This window comes from Oryx dammah, unplaced genomic scaffold (assembly GCF_014754425.2).
Source record: "Oryx dammah isolate SB20612 unplaced genomic scaffold, SCBI_Odam_1.1 HiC_scaffold_26, whole genome shotgun sequence".
Lineage (NCBI taxonomy): Eukaryota > Metazoa > Chordata > Mammalia > Artiodactyla > Bovidae > Oryx > Oryx dammah.
The window spans coordinates 87,961,636-87,987,600 of record NW_024070210.1 but is presented as its reverse complement, the minus strand read 5'-3'; the positions used below and the strand labels follow the sequence as shown (position 1 = coordinate 87,987,600).

Genomic DNA, 25,965 nt, shown 5'->3' with positions numbered 1-25,965 from the left:
GTGCTCTTTGATGGAAGGCAATTTCTGCAGAGAGACTCATCTGGGAGCTACTAAGTTTCCTGCAGTAGGGGGGAAACTGCACGCCTTCATCCTGAATCGTGTATCTGGGTGACACCCTACAGGATCCACTGCACCAGACCTCCTTGGGTGGGCTGTTAGCTCTAGTAAGGCATTCAGAGTGAGGGCAAGTCACAGGGCTACCAAGAATGGGGACTTCAGAGGCTTTGAGGGGTGGAAGAATTCAGTTAATCAGAGGAAGTAGGGTTAAAGGCAGTCGAGGTGGGAAGGGTGTGAACAAGGGTGCAGAGGAGTATGGGAGCTGAGAATGTTCTAGGAGGAGGAGGGAGTTTGTTGTAAGGAGGGGTGAGGGAGATATTTCAAAAGGGTGTTGGGGGACTTTCCTGGTGGTCCAGCAGTTAAGACTCTGTGCTCCCAATGCAGGGAGCCCAGGTTCGATCTCTGGTCAGGGAACTAGATCCCACATGCCACAACTAAGATCCGGTGCAGTCAAATAAATATATTTTTAAAAGCGGGACATTGGTAGCCTGGAATGCGAGAGAAGGGAATCTGGGCTCTCAGAGTCCCCAGGACATGCCTTCCCTATTCAGGAACCCTCGTTGGGGATGTCTGCTCTGGTGCACATACTGGGATACTTAATTCCCACCGTCTCCCCCCAAGGAGTGTCTCCAGCTAACTTCTCAGGTCTTGTGCTGAGGTTTACTGTGGGAATGCTGATGCATGGGCCAGGACACCAGAGCTCACCTGGGCCCCGCTAGCTGTGTGACATTCGATAGGTTACTGCCCCTCTCTGAGCCTCACTTCCAGCATTTGTGAAACGATAGCCTTGAAGTAGGGGAGCTCACTTCTCAACTATCAGGGTCCCAGGCAGTTGGCCTCATCCCCATTCAGGTCACAGAGAGATCTTATTTGGCCCTGGGTGAAGGGGCTCCTCTCTAGCCCTTGTCTCTGCTCCCACTTGCCCAGGCTGGGTCAGGGAGGAGAGACTGGGCAGTGTGGAGTCCTGCACCAGAAGGTTCCATGGTTCCCACTCTTTCCCAGGCCAGTCTTTGGCTGATCCTGACCAGCTGTAATCTACTAGCACTCCCATTGCCCAGAAAAATTCTAATTTCTCCAGGACTACAAATAGCCCAGAATAATATGTTTAAGCTCTGAGGGCCTTGGCCGGGGTGTAAATTGCATGCTCAGTTTGATTTTCTCTGCATGAGTTTACTTTAAGAGGAAGGGGTTTCTCTCCTGGAATCCTCATTAGTGTCCCCAATCCCTGCTCTCTGAGGAGATTTCAAGGGGCTTGTGAGTCCAATTGTGGATCTGTTGGCAGGGTTGAGACGACTGCCCACCCTGCCCTGCTCCGGGGGCAAGACGCAGAGCACCCAGCTCAGAATATCTGTCCCCAGAAGGCTGCACCAGGTCCCATTTTCTCCCAGAGCAGCCTGTACAGGAATATGGACAGTCAGCCTGGCTTTACAACAGCCCTGGGAAGTCACCAGGTGAGAAGACTTTCTGCTTCTCAGAGAAGTAAAGGGAGACAGAGCAGGGCAGGGGCTTATCCAGGGACCCATGGTGTATCAGTGAGGGGTGAAGGAGGAAGAACCAGATCTTTCCACAAAGGTGGCAGAGCCTGGGGGTTAAAGAATGGACTCTAGTGCCATCCTGCTGCTACCACTGACTCACTGCCTGACCTTAAGCAATTTACTGAACCTCTTGGGGACTCAGTTCTTCCATCTGTCAAATGGGAATAATAATGTCCTTACTTCATAGTATTGTTAAGAGGATTAAATGAGTTATTACATATGAAGCTATAGTTTTTCCAGTAGTTTCCACATGAACAGATGTGAGAGTTGGACCATAAAGAAGGCTAAGCACCAAAGTACTGATACTTTCTAACTGTAGTGCTGGAGAAGACTCTTTGAGAGTCCCTTGGACTTCGAGGAGATCAAATCAGGTCATCCTAAAGGAAATCAACCCTGAATGTTCATTGGAAGGACTGAAGCTGAAGCTCCAATAATTGGCTACCTGATGCAAAGAGCTATCTCACTGGGAAAAACCCTGATGCTGGGAGAGACTGAGGACAGGAGAAGGGGGCAACAGAAGGTGAAGTGGTTGGATGGCATCACCGACTCAATGGACATGAGTTTGAGCAAACTTCAGGAGATGTTAAAGGACAGGGAAGCCTGATGTGCTGCAGCCCATGAGGCCGCAGATTTGGGCATGACTAATTGACTGAACAACAGCACGTGAAGCAGATAGAAGAGGGCCTGGCAGGCAGAAAGCACGCTAAAAGCTGTCATTACTACAAAGAAATACTATCTCTTATGGAACGAATACACAAAACCCTCTAAGGTTTCAGCAGAAGGCAGCTCTGGTAGAGGGCTCCATCTCTCACTCGAACAAATGCTGGCCTTGTGCAGGGGATGACAGCTGGTGTTCACAGGGGGCGCGTGACCTCATGCCCCCAGTTTCAGCTTCCTGCCTCCTCCTCCAGGCTGTCTTCCTGGTTCCCCTTACCACAGTTGGAACCCTATACATGCTTAGGCATTTCCCAGGTTTCCCAGTGGCGCTAGTGGTAAAGAACCCGCCTGCCAGTGCAGGTTAGATGTAAGAGACACAGGTTCAATCCCTGGGTTGGGAAGTCCCCTGGAGAAGTAAATTGGAACCCACTCCAGGATTCTTGCCTGGAAAATCCCATGGACAGAGGAGCCTGACAGGCTACAGTCCATGGGGTCGCACAGAGTCGGACACGACTGAAGTGACTTAGTATGCATGCATGCTTAGGCAGTCAGGGCACACACCTGTGAGTTTCTGTGTGCGTTTGTCTCTGGGGGTGTCTATTTATTCATCTGTGTGGATTTGGGTATAAAACTGTGACCTCCTTCCTCATCCTTCCCTCCTGTGTGTTCCCTCCTCAGCCCACCTGTGCTGCCCTGGTAGGAACTGGGTGCACACACACCCACTGGGGTGGCTCCTGGTTAGCTCTTAATGCCTGCATCTGCCCTGGGTTGTGAGCTCAGGGAGCAGGACCTCACTGTACTCACATCTAGATTCTCAGAGCTTGGGGTCCTTCTGGTGTATAATGGGCCCTCGATAAGTGTTGTTTAATTGAAATGAGATGTCTGTGTGTACATGCTGGCTTCTACCGTGGACAGAACCAGAAGGACTGAGCAATCTCCATATGCTTTCTTTCTCATGCCAAGCAATTCAACAAATGTTTGCTGAGTGGGGGCTGATTCTGAGCCAGCCCTGGGAGTGGGCTCCAGGGACACACAGGAGCCTGTGACCTGGTCTCTGCCCTTGGGCAGCTCCCAGGCAGTGTGCACACAAGCACACTCATGCTTGCATCTGGAGGCATTTATTTGCCCACTTATTCACTGGCTCCCCCAGTTAGACCAAGAAGCTTTGTGATAAGAGGGATCTTATCTGTCTTGGCTGCCCCAGGATTCCTAGCTCAGTCCCTGGCATGGAGTGGACATATTCTATAAATACTGTTGGACAGATGAGTGAGGGGCCCTGGTGGGCCAGGGTTCTGTGGCTCCCATTACACACAGGAAGCAGACTGTTGCCTGGTCTAAGGATGAGTCCGTGCTGCCACACCGACTCTGGGCCTCCCTGGGGCTCTTGTGTAAATGTAAAGCCGGGCCAGATCCTGGTGTGTGGTTTCATGTCCCACTCTGCCATCTCCTGCCCAAAACCTCCCCGGCCAGGCTGAGGGTCAGACATACAGTCAGAAAATTACCCTGCTGGCCTCGAGTGCATCCACTGAGGAAGACAAGACCCTCCAAGCTGAACAGGATCTTAGAGATGATCAGATTCATCGCCATCATGAGAAAGAGACTGAAAGAGTAGGCCTATGAGGCAGAGCTGGGATTTATCTACCACATCTTCCCCAGCCCAGTGCCTGGCCCAGACCAGCCTTGAATCCACATCTGTTGATCTTTTCACCTTCTGGAAAAAAGGACAGGACAAGAACCCAAGAAAGTAGGGGGAGTTGCATTTGGCATCTTACATGCTTCACGTAGCCTAGCACCTTTGCTCACTCCCTCAGCCAGGAGTACCCTAAGGCCTTTATTCAAGTTGTTTGCCAAAATCTCCATCCAGAATTCCTATACACCTTACTGCTGGAGGGGCTTCCCTGGTGGTTCAGATGGTAAAGAATCCACCTGCAATGCAGGAGACCCAGGTTCGATCCCTTGGTCAGGAAGATCCCCTGGAGAAAGGAATGGCTACCCACTCCAGTATTCTTGCCTGGAGAATCCCATTAACAGAGGAGCCTGGCAGGCTACAGCCCATGGGGTCACAAAGAGTCGGACACAACTGAGCAACTAAGCATGTTTACTGCTGGAAAACAATCTTCTGTTCTGATTGACTCACGTTCACACTAGGTAACACACAGGTCTTGGTTTCTTTATCAGTTATAGGCAGCTGTTGAAATCAGTCTCCCCAACTTTTCACCATCAAGAAGCCTTGTTAGTGTCCCCTGTCTGCAAAGCTCTCTCAATTTGAGAGACACTGCTGTCACCACGCGCTGGTGTCCAAGGCCAGTCACGTACCGAACAGGTGCAATTTGGCCAGTGACCACAAGCCGTCTGATGCTGGTGGCAGCATCTTGTCCACCAACCATGACCTAGAAATTCCTATGATGTCACCTACAACCAATCAGGGCTTCTGATTAGCGCACGCTCACCTGGAAGATCACAGAGTTAATTTAATTCTAATTAACAGCAGAGGAAAAACCTTGGTGTTTTAGTGAGCTTCATCCTAGGTAATGGAAAATTGCCTGTAGGCTTTGTAAAGTGTTCAGAATCGCTCCTGGCAACCTGCTGCAGCTTCTGTACGTGTCTAGTTGGGAACCAGTGGCTGGATCATCTCTGAGGACCCTGTAGCTCTGCCTCTCTGAGCATCTTCTTGCCTGCCGTAGAGGGTCTTAACCTGAAGAAGTGAGGAATGATGGGAATGCAGGCCCAGAGTAGGGAGCCCTCCTGGAATCTAAGAATCACACCGGCTGGGTGGCCACCAATGCTGCTAATGCATGGCCTGGGATTGGTCACATGTCCTGCCTCTGCCCTGGGCTGTAAGCTCAGGGAGCCAGGATCTCATTGTATTCACATCTAGATTCTCAGTGGGGTGATAGCTCCTTGTACCGGAACTGGAAAAGATGCTGCAAATCACTTTGTTTGGCTGCCTTGTTTTACACTTGAGGAAACTGAGGCCAAGGGAGGGAAAGCAACTTGCCCAAGGCCACACAGCCAACACTGGGAGGGATGGCTTTGGAACTTGAATCTCCTGGCTCTTATTTCAGCACAGTATGTGAAGAGCCTAGGTGTGGTAAAACTCTGGGGGAGCCTATGCTGCCCTTGCACACTCCTATTGACGGCACACTCACCACCTAAGCACAGAGCATCCAGAGGACATGGCCCTGACCTTGAGGAAAGGCCACCTGCCAAGCTGAGACACTTGCTCTTTCTCAACACCTGGAAGTTGATATCTGGGTGTTTCTTGTATTGTTACCTATCCCCATTACACTTGCAGAGCCTACTCCCAACACGCCTTCCCCCCGTCTGGGAAAGGGCAGCCCTCCACCTCCCACAGAGGCAGGCTCCCAAGGTTCCAGCTCCTGTAGGGGGAAGCCTGCCTCTCCTGCTCAGTGTCTTCATTCCACAAATGGAGGATGGATGATAATTCTTCCTTTAGTCCAAAGGCCTGTTCATTATAGATGCAGCCTAGGCTATTACCACCTTGAACTTGATTTGAAAGAGTGGCTGGCTGAATGGAAGCCCCAGAGCTGGTCCCACTACAGATCTCCCCACCTTCCACCTGCCTCCATGTGCAACGTGGCAGCAGGGGTCTGGACCCCAGTGGGTAATGAGTTATATGTTCTATTACATTTGTTTCAAATACTGTTTACTGAATTTTCTCTCCTGCAATATGCTGCTTTGTAGTTCGGCTCTATTTGGGAAAATTCGTCAACAGCTGGGCTCCTTGTGTTGATCATCCGTTTTCCTTGCAATGGGCAGGAGGTTAATGAGTACTTCTTGGAATGAAAGGAGAAGGATGGAAAGTGGTTGATCCTCCCTCACACAAAAGGGGTAGGCAGTTGTGCAAGTTCACCTCAGGGTCCCCTTCAACATGTTCTGTTGTGTAAATGGAGTGAACTGGGTTCCCTAGGTCCAGGCAGAGGGGGTGGGCATGCTCTACAGGCCATGGAGCTCAGCAGAGAGGACTGGGACAGGAAGCCAGCGAAGTCAGCTTGGCCCCCAGGTCTTCTTGGTAGAGGAGTCAGGATGGTTTAGGCAAGAAAGGGCCCTGGACCTGGCATCAGAGTATGTGGGTTACAGTGAGGTAAAGACATGGCTCACAGTGACCCAGCCTCATTCATTTACCCATTCAGTACTCAACTGCCTTTTTGGCCATGCCGTGTGGCACGCTGGGTCTCGTTCCCTGACCAGGGATTGACCCCATGCCCCCTGCAGAGTCCTAACCGCTGGACTTGCAGGGAAGTCTTCTCGAACGCTTGTTGAGCATCTACCGTAGATCAGGTGTGGTGACAGTCCGTGAACTCACTAACCATCACACTAAATTCGATGCGACCTAAGGGGGGCCCTTCCGGGAGGAGGGTATGGCCACCAACTCCAGGATTCTTACCTGGAGAATCCCATGGACAGAGAAACCGGCGGGGGGGGGTTACAGTCCATGGGGTCACAAAGAGTTGGACACGACGGAGCGACTAAGCACGCAGCACAGGGGGGCCTTCAGCTCCCATATTCTCTGCCTTCCCCTCTCTTCCCACTTGAAAAGCAGGCTTCTGTTACCTGCTCCTTGGTGACACATATCACAACTGTGATGAACTAAAATCAGCTCTCATTCTACTAGAATTCTCATCCTCACGCTAAGTCCCATGAGTGTAAAGACTTGGTCTGTTTTCCTCAGCCCCGTGGCCCCGGTCCTGGCATGGTACCTTGACCACAGTCAGCACTCACTGCGGACGGATCAAATTAATTCACTCATTCAGGAAATGTTTTGGAAGCACTAGAACGTGTCTGACACTGTGCTAGGCCAGAGGACACTGGGTGAGCGGAGCAGAGCACGTCCCTACTCTCATGGGCTTCCCAGGTGGTGCTAGTGGTAAAGAACCTGCCTGCCAATGCAGATGTAAGAGATGTGGGTTCGATCCCTGGGTCAGGAAGATCCCCTGGAGGAGGGCATGGCAACCCCCTCCAGTATTCTTGCCTGGAGAATCCCTTGGACAGAGGAGCCTGGTGGGCTACAGTCCATAGCGTCACAAAGAGCCGGACGTGACTGAAGTGACTTGGCCTGCATGCACACACTACTCTCGTGGAGTTTATCCTTTAGTGGGGAGCAGGGTGAGGCAGATGACGCGGCTGTGGCAGGAGAGGTCGCAGGCTAGGTCCCTCCCTCCGTCCAGGTGTTCCGCAGTGGCCTCCCCAGGGCTCTGGTTTCTCCTCTTTCCCTGTCTCCCATTGCTCTTTCTAGAGTTTCAGTGTCACCCACCAGGCTGATTTGGTGCCCAATGTCACACCAATACCAGAAGAACACGTGTGGAATGCACTTCACTGTTCACAGTATTGGCCCCAAATTTTGGCACCAGAGACCCGTTTGGTGGAAGACAATTTTTCCACGGATGGCAGGATGGGGTCGGGGGATGGTTCAGGCAGTAATGCAAGCAGTAGGGAGCAGCAGCTAAAGCTTGACTCGATCAGCTCGAAGGGCTCAGGCAGTGGGACTCCCAGGTGGGGAGACTCATGTGTGATTTTCCAGGGAGAAAGAGTGACACGAGGTCCATAAGGCAAAGAGAACAGCTTGGACTGAACACCAGCCACAGAGACCCCTCCAATGCAGAGCAAACCTCACTGGACCTAATTAGTGTGTAACTGATAAAGCAGCAGCTGACAGCCAGCGCACACTGGGGAAGAGAAACTCTGCATAAGGCATGAGGAGCAGAGGGCCAGAGAAATGAGAGGGGGAGAGGGACGGAGGCCTCTTGTCGCACCCATTCCCATTCCTGTTTCCCTGTGCCAAGCGGATAACGCAGAGGGCCTGTGTGGCTGAGTTATTCTATCTGGCCCCCCAGGGGATAGTTGGAGAGAGGCTGAAGGTTAGGCCTGGAAACCCTGTATCTGTCCAACATGAGTAGGCTATCAGTGATCTGAGGCTGCTCTGTACAGTTGTTCAGGCTGTGCACTGCACAACCCTCAGGAGCCGCTCAAATGGCAGTCGCTACAGCTTGTGTATTTATTACATCAGTTTTTAGGCAGATGCCAATAGACTATCTTGATAAAGGAGTGTTTCGTTTTCTAATTTGCATAAATATGCTACATAACTGACCCCTCAGGAGGTCTCCCTAGAGGAGCACAGACTCCTAACAGTCCCCAAACAGATACCAAGACACTTCAGGAAGACCTGAGACACAGTGAGCGTGGCCAAAAGAGGATGTTTAGGGTCAAGTTCAGGCTATGTTCACTTACTGGCTGCAGGATCTGGGGTCCTCCAGGAGACTCAACTGGCAAAACCAAGTTTCTCTTCTCTCTGTTGATGCCTTTGTCCTATCTATAGCCCCTTCCTCTTCTCCAACTCTTCCCTCTCATGAGCTCCAAGGAGGCATCACAGGGTGATAAGAGCTTATTGAACACTCTTGAGAGGTATTTGTACCTTATCAGGAGGCTCTCAAATCTAAAATTCCTGGGAAAGTTCTTGCACAAAGGTATATGCATAGTGGGAAGGGCCTGAAGAAGGGGGAGCAGGGACTCTCATCTTTAACCCTGTCCACTCCCCTTCATGCCTATAGACAGGACGGAGCCACTGGCTTAGGACAGACTGACCGATCCCCAGTGCTGGAGACAGGAGGAAGGAGACTCAGATTTTAAACCAACCCCTTGGTGCCAGCCTGTGCCAGGCACTATCAGGCTTTCAGGGAAGGAATGACCTTCCTAGAGAGAGAACCAGCCTAGAGAGAGGGCAAATTGAGGCTGGAGAGGTCACTTGCTCTTAGTCATGCTGTGAGAAAGAGGCCAACTGACTCCACAGCCCACTCTCTTTCCTCTAGACCTGGCCGCCTGGCCTGCAAACGGGGCAGCTGTGTGACAGGGACCCCAGTGTCCTGAGCACCTACCATATGCCAGGCCCTGTCCTAGGTGCTTCTCTACAGATTTGTTGTTCAATGTATGCTGACGGTGGGGGCAAGAATGGCTACTAGGGGCTTATGGTGGGAACTCTTATGGGGCATTTGTATCTTATGTTAGGAGGCTCCTGAAGTAAAAAAGCTTTCAATGCTTGGAACTGCCTGGTGGTCCACAATCCCAAAGCAGAGGCTCTGGGAACTAGATCCCACACTCTGCAATTAATTGTTCACATGCCACAACTAAGACCACTGCGGCCAAATAAATAAATATTTAAAAAATAAACCAGAAGCCTCCAAGGCTTGATGGAACCAAGCTAAGGTGGAATAACAGGTAGTGAGAGTGAGAATCAGACTGGGGACTGTGCCAAGATCCATCAAATAGTATATATTTTCTGAAAGAGATAAAGCTGGTTACAGGGATGCTGCTGCTGCTGATGCCTGGGGACGCTCACAACATCACACACAGACCTCAGCTCTTAGTTAAGAGAAAGGAGTTTCCTACAGCAGCCTCCCTTTCCTGCTCCTGCTCTTCCAGGACTGAGCCCTGTCAAGCACTCTGGCACTTCCTGAGAGCCTGGGGGTGGGGGTGATTCTGGCCACAGAGGATCAGGTCATCTCTTACTGGCCTTCTGGGCCCGACTCCCTCCGTGGACAGAGTCAGGCAAAGTCCCTGCAAAGTCAGCTAGAATCTTCGGGACCTCCTGGACAAACACTGACAGCATATGGCCCCAGCTGCTCTGCATTAGGTTTCATGATTTCCTTAGTGGTTTTAGACAAGTGCCCAAAACCACTGCCTCTAAACTGCTGGGAAACCCCGTGCTGGTGGGGAGAGGGGTCTTCAGGAGCATTTAGAGTGTGGGAGCACAACGTGGAGGGGGCAGAGGCACAGGATGCGACTGGGGCAGGGGAGGGGTGTGGTGGGCTGCCTCCCTGTTACACCCAGGTGTTCTGGAGGCTGTTCTCGGTAAGCCTGCGTGTATGTGTGCCTTGCTGTTGCTCAGCTGCTCAGTCGTGCCCAACTCTTTGTGACCCCATGGACAGCAGCACGCTAGGCTTCCCTGTCCTTCACCATCTCCTGGAGTTTGCTCAGACACGTGTCCATCGAGTCGGTGATGCCATCCAACCATCTCATCCTCTGTCGTCCCCTTCTCCTCCTGCCTTCAATCTTTCCCAGCATCATGGTCTTTTCCAATGAGTCAGCTCTTTGCATCAGGTGGCCAAAGTACTGGAGCTTCAGCTTCATCATCAATCCTTTCAACAAATATTCAGGGTTGATTTCCTTTAGGATTGATTGGTTTGATCTCCTTGATGTCCAAGGGACTCTTAAGAGTCTTTCCAACAGCACAGTTTGAAAGCATCCATTCTTCAGTGCTCAGCCTTTTTTACCGTCTAGCTCTCACATCCATACATGACTACTGGAAAAAGCATAGCTTTGACTATATGAACCTTTGTAGGCAAAGTGATGTCTCTGCTTTTTAATATGCTATCTAGGTTTGTCATTCCTTTTCTTCCAAGGAGCAAGCATCTTTTAATTTCAAGGCTGCAGTCACCATCCACAGTGATTTTGTAGCCCAAGAAAATAAACTCTCTCACTGTTTCCATTGTTTCCCCATCTATTTGCCATGAAGCAATGGGACCAGATGTCATGATCTTCATTTCTTGAACGTGGAGTTTTAAGCCAGCTTTTTCGCTCTCTTCTTTCACCTTCATCAAAAGGCTCTTTAATTCCTCTTCACTTTCTGCCATAAGAGTGGTGCATATGTGTGTGTAAACAGTGAGTTTATGCAAACACATAAACTCCTGATATATGTGGTGTAAATAATACTCGTGGGCCCTATGCATATCAGTTGTACAGATGCTTTGCCTGTGTGGAAGAGCAGGTTAGGGATGGCATATTTGGCTTATTGTCCCAGTGTCTTGGTTTGAATGGCAGCTTATAGGCTCCCCTCTCCACAGCTGCATGGTCTATGCCGTGTGTGACTCTGGTGGAGCGTGTCCTGTGTCAGCGGCATGACAGCTGTGAGGTAAGCTTAGCACCTGATTCAGGACATTTGGGCTGATCCTGGTCATAAAGCCTCAAGGGGGATTTGATCACAGTGGCCTGGAGAATGGTGTGCACAGCATGGACACACTGGGTTCACACTGTAGGCTTGAATATATGGGCTATGTGAGCATCTGTACTGCAGAACCCAGCTCCTCTGAGGTGGTGGCTGGGCGGTGTGGGCCCGGGGCAGTGGCCTACAGAGCCACAGGCTAACTATATTGACAGTGATAATGTCCCAAGTGGGAACCAGATTATGGGGACAGAGGGTCCTGCAGGGACTGATGGGGGTGTTTACTAGGGTCCAAGCAAAATGTGGCACTGTCATGACTCATGGGATGCTTCTAAAGGACCTGGGATGTTATTCAAAGAGTTTTACTGACCATTCTCTGTGCAGGCCTGGGACTGAATTTGGGTTAGGAGGCTGGCAGGATGGGGGGAAGGAAGGAATCAGACAGACCTGCTCCAGCAGCTGTCTAGTAGAGGACAGACTCATCCAACAGTGTGCCCCTAGAGTGGGTGTGCCAGGGTCCTATGGGAAGGTAGTGTCCTACAGGAAGAAAGCAAGCAGAATTTATGAGGGGATCGCAACTGAGCTGGACACAGGCAGAATTCAGCCAGGATGATAGAGAGCAAGGATGTTCCAGGGAAAGGCCAGATTGAAAAGAGGCATAGAAGAGACACTGTACGTGGGAGGGTGGGCGGGTCTCTAGGGTAAGGTAATCCATTTGGATTTCCTGGAGTGCCAAGCCTGAAGGGTAGCAGCGGCATAGGAGCCTGAAGGTTAGACTGTCCCAGCTAGGAAGGCTTCAGACTTTACCCTAAAGACAAAGGCAGGAGCTGGCTTCAGCAGCACATGTACCGGAACTGGAACGATACACAGAGGATTAGCATGGCCCCCACACAAAGATGGCATGCAAATCCGTGAAGTGGTCGTATTTTTCTATAAATAGAAAACCCTAAAGACGACACACAAAAACTACTAGAACCAGTAAATGAACACAGCAAGGGAGCAGGGTACAAGATTAACATGTAGAAATCAATTGCATTTCTTCACACTCACAACAAAGTCTTGGAAAGGAAATGTAAACAATCCCTCTTAAAATTGCATCAAAAATACTTAGAAATAAACCTGCAAATAGATTCATCAGCACCATCTTTCTAGATTCCGTATGCATGCATTAATTGCTGGGCAGCAATGGAGACGCTGACATAGACAGCACACTTGTGGGCACAGTGGGGGAAGGAGAGGGTGGGGCAACTTGAGCGAATAGTGTGGAAACATATACGTTACCATATGTAAAAGAGACAGCAAGGGAGAATTTTCTGTGTAAAGCAGGGAGCTCGACCCAGTGTTCCGTGACAACCTAGAGGGGTGGGGCAGACAGGGAGATGGGAGGGGGGTTCAGGAGGGAGGGGACACATGTTCATCTGTGCCTGATTCATGTTGATGGGTGCCAGAGGCCAACACAAGGCTGTGGAGCAATTGCCCTCTAATAATTGTATTTTGTTCTATACTTCTCCATATTATACACTTATAATCTTTGATAACTAAGAAAAGAAATAAACCTCACCAAGGTGAAAGACTTGTATGCTGAGAACTACAAAACATTAATAAAAGAAACTAAAGATGATTCAAAGAAATGGAAAGACAGCCCATGCTCTTGGATTGGAAGAATTAATATTGTTTAAATAGCCACACTACCCAATGCAATCTGCAGATTTGATGCGATCCCTATAAAATTTTTGTGACTTTTTAAAAAACAAAACTAGAACAAATAGTCCTAAAATTTATATGGACCCATGAGAGATGCAGAGTTGCCAAAGCAATCCTGAGGAAAAAGAACAAAGCAAGAAGCATAACTCTCCCAGACTTCAGACAATACTACAAAGCTACAATAATCAAAACAGTGTGGTCTTGGCACAAAAACAGACACATAGAACAATGGAACAGAATAGAGAGCCCAGAAATAAAACCACACACCTATGGACAATGAATTTTTGATAAAGGAGGCAAGAATATGCAATAAGGGAGAGACAGTTTCTTCAAGTGCAGTTGGAAAAATTGAACCACATATAAATCAATGAAGTTAGAACACGCCTTTATACCATACACAAAAGTAAACTCTAAAAGGCTTAAAGACTTAAATAAGAAAAAGCACCATAAAGCTCCTAAAAGCATAGGCAAAACATTCTCTGACATAAGTCATACCAATGTTTTCTTAGATCAGTCTCTCAAGGCAATCGAAATAAAAGCAAAAACAAACAAATGGGACCTAAGCAAATTTATAAGCTTTTGCACAACAATGGAAACCATAAACAAAATGAAAAGACAAGTCATGAACTGGGGGAAAATATTTGCAAATGATGTGACCAATAAGGGTTTAATTTCCAAAATATACAAACAACTCATATAATTCAATAACAATAACAACAAAACCCAACCCAATCGAAAAATGGGCAGAAGAGCTAATAGACATTTTTCCAAAGAAGACATACAAATGGCCAATGGGCACGTGAAAAGATATTCATCGTTGCTAATTATTACAGACATGCAAATCAAACCTACAATGAGGTACGGCTTCACACTTGTCAGAATAGCCATCATTAAAAAGTCTACAAATAATAAATACTGGAGAGAGTATGGAGAAAGGGAACCATTTTACACTGTTGGTGGGAATGTAAGTTGGTGCAGCCGCCATGCAAAATAGCATGGAGGTTTCACAGAAAACTAAACATAGAGTTGCCATATAAGCCAACATTTCTACTCCTGGGCACATACCCAGACAAAACTACAATTCAAAAGTTATATGCACCCTATGTTCATAGCAGCACTATTTACAATAGCTAAGACATGGAAATAACATAAATGTCCATCTACAGATGAATGGATAAAGATGCACTTGTGTATACATATAAGGGAACCTAGCTATTAAAAAGAATGAAATAATGCCATTTGCAGCAACATGGATGGGCCTAGAGGTCATCATACTAAGTGAAGCAAGTCAGAAAGAGACAGACAAATACCACATGATATCATTCATATGTGGAATCTAAATATGGCACAAATGAACATTTCTATGAAGCAGAAACAGACTCACTGGCAGAGAGAGAGAACAGAGAGAACCCCTTGGTGGTTGCCAAGAGGGAGGGGTAAGGGAAGGAAGGACTGGGAGTTTGGGAACAGCAGCTGCAAACTATTATATGTAGGATGGATAAACAGCAAGGTCCTACTGTCTAGCACAGAAACCACATTCACTATCCTGTGTAAACCATAATGGAAAAGAATATGAAAAAATATATATATACATATATATGTGTACAACTGAGTCACTTTGCTATACAGCAGAAATTAAGACAACATTATAAGTCAACTATACTTCAATAAAGGCTTTTTAAAAATTTAAAGAATAGACAAAGGCAGGTCCCCAAGGACAGGCAAGTGCCTCAATGTCCCAACCTATTTTTGGAATACCCCTCCCCTGAAGGCAGGAGTCTGGTCTACTCCCTTCTGTTTAAGAGAGTTTGAGAGTTCAGACCCAGGCAAATCCCATGGCCTATTGATTGTGGAATCATTTTTTTTAAAGTTACAGAATGAATGCAGAGAAAGTAAAGCTGAAGCCTGAGAGGCTTCTACTGGTGAACAAAAAGAATTGGAGGTGGGAAAGGGTGCCTCCACTGTTCAGTCGCTGGGTTGGGAAGACCCCCTGCAGCAGGGCATGGCAACCCCACTCCAGTATTCTTGCCTGGAGAATCCCATGGAGAGAGGAGCCTCGCGGGCTACAGTCCACAGTGTCGCAAAGAGTTGGACACGACTGAAGTGACTTAGCACACGCGCACGCACTGTCCAAGCTGTCCGTCCTTTCCATCCCCCAACTCTATAAATTATTAAGTCTTTATAACGCTGCTTTCCTCCAGATTTTTCTGGGTCCCAGAGGTGTCTCAGACAAGTTCTCATAGAATTCATCATTACACATAATATGGGCCTGGGATGTGCTCCTTCTTTAAGAACCTGAGGCCTCAGGGAGGCAGGTTTGATGGGAGCTCAGTTTAGACCTCTTTGCAGGAAGGGATAAGGTGGCTTCCAGCTTTGGGCAGAGGTTGTCTGGGGTTAAAGACCAGAGGGAAAAGAGGGCAGTGAGGCCTCAGAGGGAGACAGGCCAGGAGAGGTTCATCCTGGCAGCAGTTGTCTGGGAAGTGGCTGCGTCTTGGGTTTGAGAGCTGAGATGCTCAGAGTTACGTAACCTTGCCATGACTGTGTCCTTGTGTGTGAAATGGCAACAGTGGCATACAACCTCAGAGCGCTGTGGCAACACCTGTGGTGATGGATGTGGGAGCGTGTTGTAATGGAAGAACTGTGAGACAGGTGAGTGTCATGGTGATGGCTGGGTGCTCCATCCGTACCACTGCCTGGGAAATTAACACTTCCCCTCAGCTCCCTGACAGGTGCCCATTGCCCTATACTGGTTTTTTCAAAATAATTTTATCGATTTGCTTATTTGGGGCTATGCTGGGTCTTTGTTGCTGCACACAGGTTTTCTCCAGCTGCAGTGAGCAGGCGCTACTCTCTAGCCACGGGGCACGGGCTCCTCACTGTGACTCTTCTTGTTGCGGAGCACAGGCGCCAGGGCATCTGGGCTTCAGTAGTCGTGCACGGGCTCTAGAGCGCAGGCTCAACAGTCGTGGCTCGTGGGTTTCGTTGCCCTCAGGCATGTGGGGTCTTCAGGATCAGATCCATGTCTTCTGGACTGGCAGGGGGATTCCTCAGCATGGGGCTGCCAGGGAAGCCCTGCCCTAGAGTGTGGCACCCCTTCCTAGTTCGGCTTGCATGGCTGGGGCACCCTGTGGCCGTGGCTCAGGTTTCTTCTTAGTGAGGGGCAGCGGAGGTGACTCTGGGGTTGCCCACAGGAGAGGCAGGTCAGAGGCAGAAGGCTGATTAAGCCAGTGGGCTCTGGAACTTGACTACTAAATTCAGGTCCTGGCTCTGACACTTACGGGACCTTGGGCAACTTCTTCTTTTCAGCATTATTGGGGGTCAAATGAACAAACTTTTTGCAAGTCATTCACCAGCCTGTGTCTCAGTTTCCCTATCTGCGAAAATGGGATTATAATAGTACTTTCTTCTGACGGTAGGGGTGATGATTAAGTAAATTAACACACACAGTGTTCTTAGGATATTGCCTGACCCAGAGGAGTTGCTATAAAAGCTTTAGGGATTTTGATTGTTACATGCAGCTGAATATGAACCTAAGCCCACTGCAGGTGGAGGAAAGAAACTTAAGACTGGGCTTCCCTGGTGGTCCAGTGGTTGAGACTCTTCCTGCCAACGCAGGGGACACGGGTTCAACCCCTGGTCCAGGAAGATCCCACATGCCGAGGAGCCACTAAGCTCAAGTACCTCAACTACTGAGCCTGCATGCCTAGAGCCTGTGCTCCATAATAGGAGAAGCCGCTACAATGAGAAGCCCTCATGCCACAAGCAGAGAAAAGTAGCAACCAAGACCTAGCACAGCTAAAAATAAGTTAATTAAAAGAAAGAAATTTAAGATTTACCTGTTCTGCACCACTTTGGTATTGCTTGCCTGTTTCATCCTCATACCAGCCTAGAAGATACTCCATGCATTAGTTAAGCAGAGGGAGGCTCAAAAGGTGATCCTGCTGGTGAGCTGGTGACCCAGTTGGTGAGCACCAAGGCTGAGATTCAGACTCAGGTTCTCTGACTCACAGCCCATGCTCTCCCTACTCAGTTAGCAGCCCCCACTGAAGGACCATGGGGAGTGATGGGAACCAGAATCTACCCAACACCTACTGCGTGCTGGGTCCCTAGACTGTGATGTCACCATCTCCCCACACGGGGTGAAGGTCAGGCACCGCACCTTGCTATCACAGCCCTGCTCAGGACTGCTGTGACTCCCTCTTGCCTGCCGGGTTGAGCACCGTGCTTACCAGGCAGGGCCCAGCCTGCTCAGCTCCCACTCTTTCCTTTGCATTCCCTAACCCCTGTTCCCCTGGGCCATCTTTGTCAAAGGCAGAGCCACTTGGGCCTCACTCCCTGGGCTTGTCTCAGGGAATTCATACTCAGAACTTTTAGGAGAAGGGAGAACAATTATTTAGTAGTGTTTTTGGAGAGAACTTTTGAGTTTTGTTTTGTTTTCATTTACTCCCAATGTTAGCCTTCCTGTTAGCCCCACCTTAAAGTAATTTATTCAAGACCTTTTTCTGCAACATCTTTCATTTTCCAGACATAATCACATCTCTGGCAGGAATCCCTTCCCCTCCTGGGGTCCATAATTACTCCTGCAGATGGATTATTGGTGCTAATGACTTAGCGAGGAGATGGCTGGGGAGTGGCCAGGCTGGGTGGGGCTTTGGAAGTCAGAGCTGGGGTAGCAGGAGGGGAGTGGCTCCTCCTTTGTTCCAGACCAGAAGCCTTGGTGAGGGTGTCAGTGTGGGCCCCGGGCGAGTGCTCTCCCTCACGCCTCTGGGTGACACCCCTGGCGTTGCTTCCAGCCTTCTCGACAATGTGTCTCATCTCAACTTTACCCCAGACTGAGGATACTAGGAGCAGAGTTTGTGCCCCAATTTGCGGAAGACGCAGTTAAGACACAGAGAGGTTAAGGGACTTGGGAAGAGTCAAGCAGTAGGCAGCAGGGAGGTGGAGCCGGGGGGCCAGGTCTCAGTCCCAGCCGGTCTCCACTCAGCACTGACTTTCCCCTTCCTGCACGGCTGTCCTGGGGCGAGCTTGGCCTTAGAGCCATAAGCCTGGGTTCTAGGCCCAGCTCGAGGTTCTCATAGGTCAGGTCTCATAACTGCTCTGAACTTGGGTTTCCTCATCCGTGAGATACAGCTGCCCATACTGGCCTGGCTTTCCTCACAGGAGAGCCGTGAGGATTAACAAGCTTAGGCGGGACAGCTAGCTGGGTAAACTGTAAAGTGCCGCCCCACAGGAAGGGAGGGATACTGAAGGTGCAAGCCACTTGCCCTTGAGGACAAAGGGCAGGAAGTCACTAGGCTCCAACTGTGAAATAAAGTGGCTGAGGTTGTCCTGCATCCTGGGAAAAGGCCTGAGGGAGCATCATTGCTAATTATTTGCCACAGATCCATAGCCCTCTCCTCTCCAGATAATTTTCGGTTGGGGTTCAAAGTGCAGGTTCTGAGTTCAAACAGCTGTAGACTCAACTCCTGGAGGCCACTGATCAACTAAAAAGTTGCTTCAGCTCTCTGAGCCTCAGTTTTTTCACCTGCAAAATGGGGATCCTAACATCCTCTACCTATAGGGTTGCTGTAAAGATTAAATAAAATGATGTATGAAAAAACAAGAGAGCCTGGCCTAGGGGCTGCCACACTTCCTCAGTGTTCCAAATGTGGGCCACTATCACCCCACTCTGCCATCCACTTCCTCCAGACCTTTTGGGGGAGCTCCTCTGACTCATGGCCCAGCCACACCCACCCTCCAGAGTCTGCGGGGTGGCCAGGAGTGGGAGCTGACAGGGGAAGAAACCCCATCACTGTCAGAAGTGAAAGTGTTAGTTGCTTAGTCATGCCCGACTCTTTGCAATCCTATGGACTGTAGCCTGCCAGGATCCTCTGTCCATGGAATTCTCCAGGCAAGAAGTGGGTAGCCATTCCCTTCTCCAGAGACTTGGCCAAAAGGAAAACTGGGAGTGTTTAAGGCCTGTTTAGGGACGCCTCAGACCTGCCCCAATAGCTTCTACTGCACTGAGAGAATTGCAGGTGCTAGGCCTGAGACCTAAGTCCCAGGTCTGGACCCCGGTCCTGAGGGCAGTGATGGAGACATGAGGAGCACAGCAGGGAGAAGGCGGTGTGACATGGGGATCATTTATTTTTTTAGAACAGAAGGGTCAGCAGTTTTCCCTAATAAGGCCACGAACCATGGAGTCCCAGAGGGAGAAGGCTGGACTCAGCCTTTGTGACATAAAACCAGTTTTCTCTATTTTGCTCTGTGGATTAATTGCCAACATGATTTAACATGCTGGCTATGCCCCCATCCCTCCCTGCCCTGGGAAAAATCAGTAGGTGTCTGCTGTGGGGACAGCAAACTCATGAGACAGAGGTGAAGGTGGAAAAAGCATCGGATTGGGAGCTATGTCACTTGCTTCGTATCCCAGGTCCGCCAATGATTTGCTGTGTGACTTAAGATAAGTCACTTGCCCTGTCTGGACCTCAGTGTATAAAATAACAGGGTGCACTAGGGAAGCACTGAGCATTCTTTCAACTCTGTCACTGTGAAGTCTAATTCCTGTTTTGTGCTCACATGGACCGGGAAGGAAACTAGGGCTCAGAGAAGCTGAATATGTTGCCTAAGGTCACACAGCTACTGAGCAGCAGACTTAAGATTCCAATCCAGACCTGTCTGACCCCATAGTCCATGCCCTTTGCCTCCAGTAAACAGAAGGAACCTCAACAACTTATTAAACATTCAGTACCCGCCAGGCTTTTTCTTAAGCATTGTGCCTATTTTATCTAATCCAATCCTAACATAATACCATTATTTCCCTTGTTTTATAGATGAAAAAACTAAGCCTTGCAAAGCATAAATAACAGGGCCAAGGGCACTCAGCAGATGGCTACAGAGCTAGGGTTTGAGTACTGGACAATGTGTGTGTGTGTCTGTTTATATTTTTGGATCATTCTGCTATTTCCCTGTGCTCCTCTGCTCACAGACACATGGCAGCTAGAGGGTAAATTCTTCTTCCCCAGCTCAGCATCCAGGAAAACCTTTTAGTGTAATAATTAGGAAGCTAGTCAACGGCGGGGGGCAGGGGATAAGAAGCTAGTTTCCTAGGCATAGGGCTTGCCGTCTGCAGACCTCCGTTTGATGAAGAACAAAACAATTACAACAGGAAATGCACACACATCATGCACACACATTATACATGTCACCTGGCTCTAATTTTCAGTCAACCTTTTCTGGCCCCGTAGCTGCCCTTGCTCCCTAGTTTCAGCTCAGGAGCCATACAAGAGGCAGGCAGACACACACTTTACCCAGCTGGTGGGGGCTCTGTGTGCAGGGGGGGATGGTGACGTCTTTAAAGGACATAGGAAACCTCGGAGGAAAATTCAATCACTGCTCCACTGATCTGGATTTCCGTAATTCTCATCCCCCTCCCGCCTTCACCGGCCTGAGCGGCTGAGGTTTGCATATGACCTACCGACAGCACAGAGAAACGGGAGAAAAATGGGGAAACGAGTTTGTTCATTTGGGTGATGGAGTGCCCGTTCCCCTTGCCAGCATGCAAGGTTCAATAACGGCAGACAGGGCTTCAAAAAATTGCAGCATAAATAGATGAGCCCTTTAAGGTAATAGAAATTCTGTCATCCAGGGGAGAAATATAGGCCTTGAGTCCCAGGGGAGGGGACACCAGGCCCCCCCTTCCCTACCTCCCACACTCCCTGTCCCCATTATAGCCTGAGCTGAAACGGAGCATCTGTGTGAGGAATGACCAGAAGGTCCCTTATCTCCCAGCCACACGGGTTCGATGGAGGGGAGGAGGTCTGGGAAATCAAGTCTTTGTAGCTCTGGCAGTGACCTCACAGGCTGTTCACTCCAGGCACCAATGTGGCAGCAATTAGTTTTAGAGCAGCAGAGAAGGCTTCATCAGGCTGGCCACCTAGGTGAGGCCTTAATTAAGGAAAGCTGGTCAACGGAGGAGCATGGAGGGGCTGAGGAGTCTGTCTTCTCCCTGCTGTGATGAGAAAGTCTATTCTTGGTTCTGCGGCTGTCCCTGGGAACCCTGGAGCCCTTGGGAACACTGCCGCTCCCAGTGGGGAGGGAGTTCCAGCTCTGCTCTCCCTCTCACTTCCATTTCCACCCTACCCCCAACAGGGGACTCTGGCCAGGACCAGTCAACCTCTTCAGGTGGGGGACCCCTTTGGATAAATAACACCACAAATAACAGTGGCAGCATCCACAACAGTGGTGATGAAAATAGCTAATACTTGTTGAAGGATGACTAATATGCCAGGTATTCTAGTTATTTTATATGTATGAATTAATTTAATCAGCCCAGTAACTCACTGGGCTTTATTATTATTACCCTTTCACATATGAGAAAACAGAGGCATGGAAAGGCTGTATGTTGCCCAAGGTCACACAACTAATACTCAGCAAAGCTGGTATTTAAAGGCAGAGAATCTCCCTCCAGCATCTCTGAGCAACATCACTCTACAGTATTGCTAAGGGAGAAACTTGCATCATTTGCCCAGCGAACCTGGAATTGATGTTGGGGACTAGCTGCTCCAGTCCCCTCTGCAGCTGCCTGTTTATTTGATGTGCAGAGAAGCCCATGGGTAAATTTAAGCTCCCACCCTGCTGGCAAGCCCCTTTGGAAATGCCATGAATTCCCTTCCTATAAAGGTCAGTTCTGGAACTTCTGCTACAGGCATTTCATCACTCTTCCCAAGATTTTTGTTCATTTCAAAGTGTACTGAGCAAGATATTCATGTGGTAGGCATGCACGGGGGAAGGCAGTAGGAGGCTGGATGGACTCAGACTCTGAGCCATATGCTGTGGGAACAGAGGAGCTGGAAGGGTTAATTCTAAAGTGAGGAATATTCAGGGAACACCTCATGGAAAAGGCAGTCTTTGACTTTAGCCTGAGAGGCTGAGAAGGATTTTCACAGACTGAGATAAGGACAGCGGGGAGGGTGTTCCAGGAAGAGGGAAAAGCCTGAAAAATGGCATAGGTGGAGTCCTGAAGCGGACACTGTGTTTGGGGAAAGTGAATGTGTGTGGCCACAGTGCAGGTTTGCGGCAGGTAGCAGATGAGGTTAGGGTGAACTAACTAGTTTTAAGGGCAAGTTACAAGGACTGGAGTTTGACCTTTAGTTGGTGGGTAATGAAAAGCCATGGAGAAGGGTGATGGGACCCTCAACTCCCAAGTGGATGGAAACCTCCACTTAGTCCCCTCAACGACAATTCAGAGACTCTTCCCTCACTTCGTGAATCATCCCTCACTTGGACAGTGCCAGGACTCTGCCACCTTGAGGCCCCTGACATGTGATCCTCACTCTACATTCCCTACCCCCGTTCCCCCCGGGTGCTCTGGCTAAAGACCCCAGGTTCTAACAAGGCAGGAACAATAGCTCACGGGAACTGTCCAAGGTGCTGAACCAATGCCACACCCAATTTTAAACACCGCCATTTTAATGATTAGCTCCTACACCATTGTTACTGTTGGGTAGAGAACTTCATTTCCATTTTACAGATGAGAAATGGAAGCTTCCAAAGTGAGAAGAACCAGAGCTAGAAACTTTGTTTCTTGTCTTTCAGCCCAGGGCTCTTTCCTCTCACTCTGCAGCCCCAGTGTAGTACAGCAATTCATAGCCTAAGTGAGTCCATTGCTGCTGCCAAGCTAACATGTAAAATGCCCAGACTCTCTTCCCACTTCCATCCCTATGTTCATTTCCATGAGCACTGAAATGTATGTCCATGCTGCAGTGCATCCTGAGACTGACCATTCAGGGTAACACACAGCTGCTTGAATGGACCTGCTTGGGACAGCAGCTGTGCATATGTATAGCTCTGTTGCATTGAGAATCCCTGGGCATAACTCATCCTGACATTCTCCTTCGAAGGGAGCACTGGGCTTGAGGGAAGCAATGTTTCCCTACACTCTCATAGTTCACCAATAATTACTGGGCCTCTACTGTGTTTTAGGCACTAAGCCATGAACTTCCCATTTGAAGATTCTCACTCTCATGGTTAAGTCTCTGAATAGTTGAGGAAATTCAGATGTAGGCAGGATCAGTGACCTACGTCACTTACCTAAGGTCACTAAGGTAAGTGACTTACTTACCTTAGTATGCCTATACTAATAGGCATAGTAGGGATTGGACACCAAGATTTGAACCCAAATTTGCATAGCTCCATGGTGACCCATCAATCAAAGTCCATCGTCTAACAGGAGCATTGTGGTGGCTCCTACCACTGTGGGCTTTGTGATCCTGCACAAGTCACACATCCTGTTTGAACTTCAGCTCATTCTCAAGCTAAAGAACGTGCAAGTGCACTTCTGTAGGGTGCTTGTGAGGAACAGAGATGAAGCATGTGGCGGGTACCCTGTAAGTGTTTGCTGCTAGTGTGAATATGACTATTATTGGGCACAAGCTCTGGGAAGGCTAGATGGGCATCCATACCCCCAGCAACTCCTCAAGTTCTTGGCACAGAGAATATCCAGTGTTATGGGAAGGAAGGAGAAAGAGTGTGAGGACCAGAACACCCCAAGTGCCAGATGGGCTTGTTTCTGCCCCATATTCTTATGGCCTCAAGGGGTGGGGACCACCTGGCTGGATCAGGCATGTCACTGGGCTCTCAGAGGTGGTTCAGTACCCCTCACCCCTCATGTTTATGATAAGCCTGGGGCCATTCTCAGCCCTCAGAGACTCTGTCTTCACAAACGTGTTCCAACATCCTCGTGTGGCAAGAAGAGCTCTGGTGGGAAAGGACAGCTGGGGATATGGCCTCATACCCATTGCCATGCTGGCTACTCACACCCAATAGACAGGACTAATGCAACTCTCACCTTGCAGATGATGAAACTGAGGCCCAGCAAGGTAAGGCAACACGTCCAAGGTTACTGAGCCAAGGCTCAATGTCTCCCAACTCTCAAGAAAGGGCTTTTTTAATGAGTCTCATCATGTGAAATGCCAGGCTGGATGAAGCACAAGCTGGAATCAATATCACCGGGAGAAATATCAATAACCTCAGATATGCAGATGACGCCACCCTTATGGCAAAAAGCGAAGAGGAACTAAAGAGCCTCTTGAAAGTGAAAGAGGAGAGTGAAAAAGTTGGCTTAAAACTCAACATTCAGAAAACTAAGATCAAGGCATCTGGTCCCGTCACTTCATGGCAAATAGATAAGGAAACAATGGAAACAGTGTCAGACTTTATTTTTTTAGGTTCCAAAATCACTGCAGATGGTGACTGCAGCCATGAACTTAAAAGACGTTTGATCCCTGGAAGAAAAGCTATGACCAACCTAGACAGCAGATTAAAAAGAAGAGATATTACTTTGCCAAAAAAGGTCCATCTAGTCAAAGCTTTGGTTTTTCTGGTAGTCACATATAGATGTGAGAGTTGGACTATAAAGAAAGCTGAGAGCTGAAGAATTGATGCTTTTGAACTGTGGTGTTGGAGTAGACTCTTAAGAGTCCCTTGGACTGCAAGGAGATCCAACCAGTCCATCCTAAAGGAAATTAGTCCTGAATATTCATTGAAAGGACTGATGATGAAGCTTAAACTCCAAAACTTCGGCCACCTGATGTGAAGAACAGACTCATTGGAAAAGACCCTGATGCTGGGAAAGATTGATAAGTGGAAGGAGAAGGGGTCGACAGAGGATGAGATGGTTGGATGGCATCACCGACTCGATGGACATGAGTTTGAACCAGCTCCGGGAGTTGATGATGGACAGGGAGGACTGGCGTGCTGCAATCCATGGGGTCGAAAAGAGTCAGACATGACCAAGTGACTAGACTGAACTGAACTGAATGAGTCTCAAATTCATTGCCCATCCTAAAACTCTTTCCCTTGGTATCTCTAATTTTCTTGAAGAGATCTCTAGTCTTTCCCATTCTGTTGTTTTCCTCTATTTCTTTGCATTGATCACTGAGGAAGGCTTTCTTATCTCTCCTTGCTATTCTTTGGAACTCTGCATTCAGATGCTTATCTTTCCTTTTCTCCTTTGCTTTTTGCTTCTCTTCTTTTCACAGCTATTTGCAAGGACTCCTCAGACAGCCATTTTGCTTTTTTGCATTTCTTTTCCATGGGGATGGTCTTGATCCCTGTCTCCTATACAATGTCACGAACCTCCGTCCATAGTTCATCAGGCTCTCTATCAGATCTAGTCCCTTAAATCTATTTCTAACTTCCACTGTATAATCACAAGGGATTTGATTTACGTCATACCTGAATGGTCTGGTGATTTTCCCCACTTTCCTCAATTTAAGTCTGAATTTCACAATAGGAGTTCATGATCTGAGCCACAGTCAGCTTCTGGTCTTGTTTTTGCTGACTCTATAGAACTTCTCCATCTTTGGCTGCAAAGAATATAATCAATCTGATTTCGGTGTTGACCATCTGGTGATGTCCATGTGTAGAGTCTTCTCTTGTGTTGTTGGAAGAGGGTGTTTGCTATGACCAGTGCATTTTCTTGGCAAAACTCTATTAGCCTTTGCCCTGCTTCATTCCGTACTCCAAGGCCGAATTTGCCTTTTACTCCAGGTATTTCTTGACTTCCTACTTTTGCATTCCAGTCCCCTGTAATGAAAAGGACATCTTTTTGGGGTGTTAGTTCTAAAAGGTCTTGTAGGTCTTCATAGAACTGTTCAACTTCAGCTTCTTCAGTGTTACTGGTTGGGGCATAGGCTTGGATTACCGTGATATTGAATGGTTTGCCTTGGAAACGAACAGAGATCATTCTGTCATTTTTGAAATTGCATCTAAGTACTGCATTTTGGACTCTTTTGTTGACCATGATGGCTACTCCATTTCTTCTAAAGGATTCCTGCCCACAGTAGTAGACATAATGGTCATCTGAATTAAATTCACCCATTCCAGTCCATTTTAGTTCACTGATTCCTAGAATGTCAACGTTCACATTAGACATTAGACATTAGAGATACCAAGGGAACATTTCATGCAAAGACGGGCTTGATAAAGGACAGAAATAGTATGGACCTAACAGAAGCAGAAGATATTAAGAAGAGGTGGCAAGAATACACAGAAGAACTGTACAAAAAAGAGCTT

The 25,965-nt window shown here is 48.5% G+C and overlaps 1 protein-coding gene and 1 non-coding gene across 3 annotated transcripts in view; one reads left to right on the top strand and one right to left on the bottom strand.

Annotated features, from left to right (window-relative positions):
* Positions 1-25,965, bottom strand: part of MEGF11 (multiple EGF like domains 11) — a 257,227-nt gene that overhangs the window by 38,093 nt on the left and 193,169 nt on the right. The gene's annotated exons all lie outside the window — the stretch shown is intronic.
* LOC120853839 lies at positions 12,030-12,136 on the top strand. The gene has a single exon (XR_005718886.1). It is a non-coding gene; the product is annotated as a U6 spliceosomal RNA (small nuclear RNA).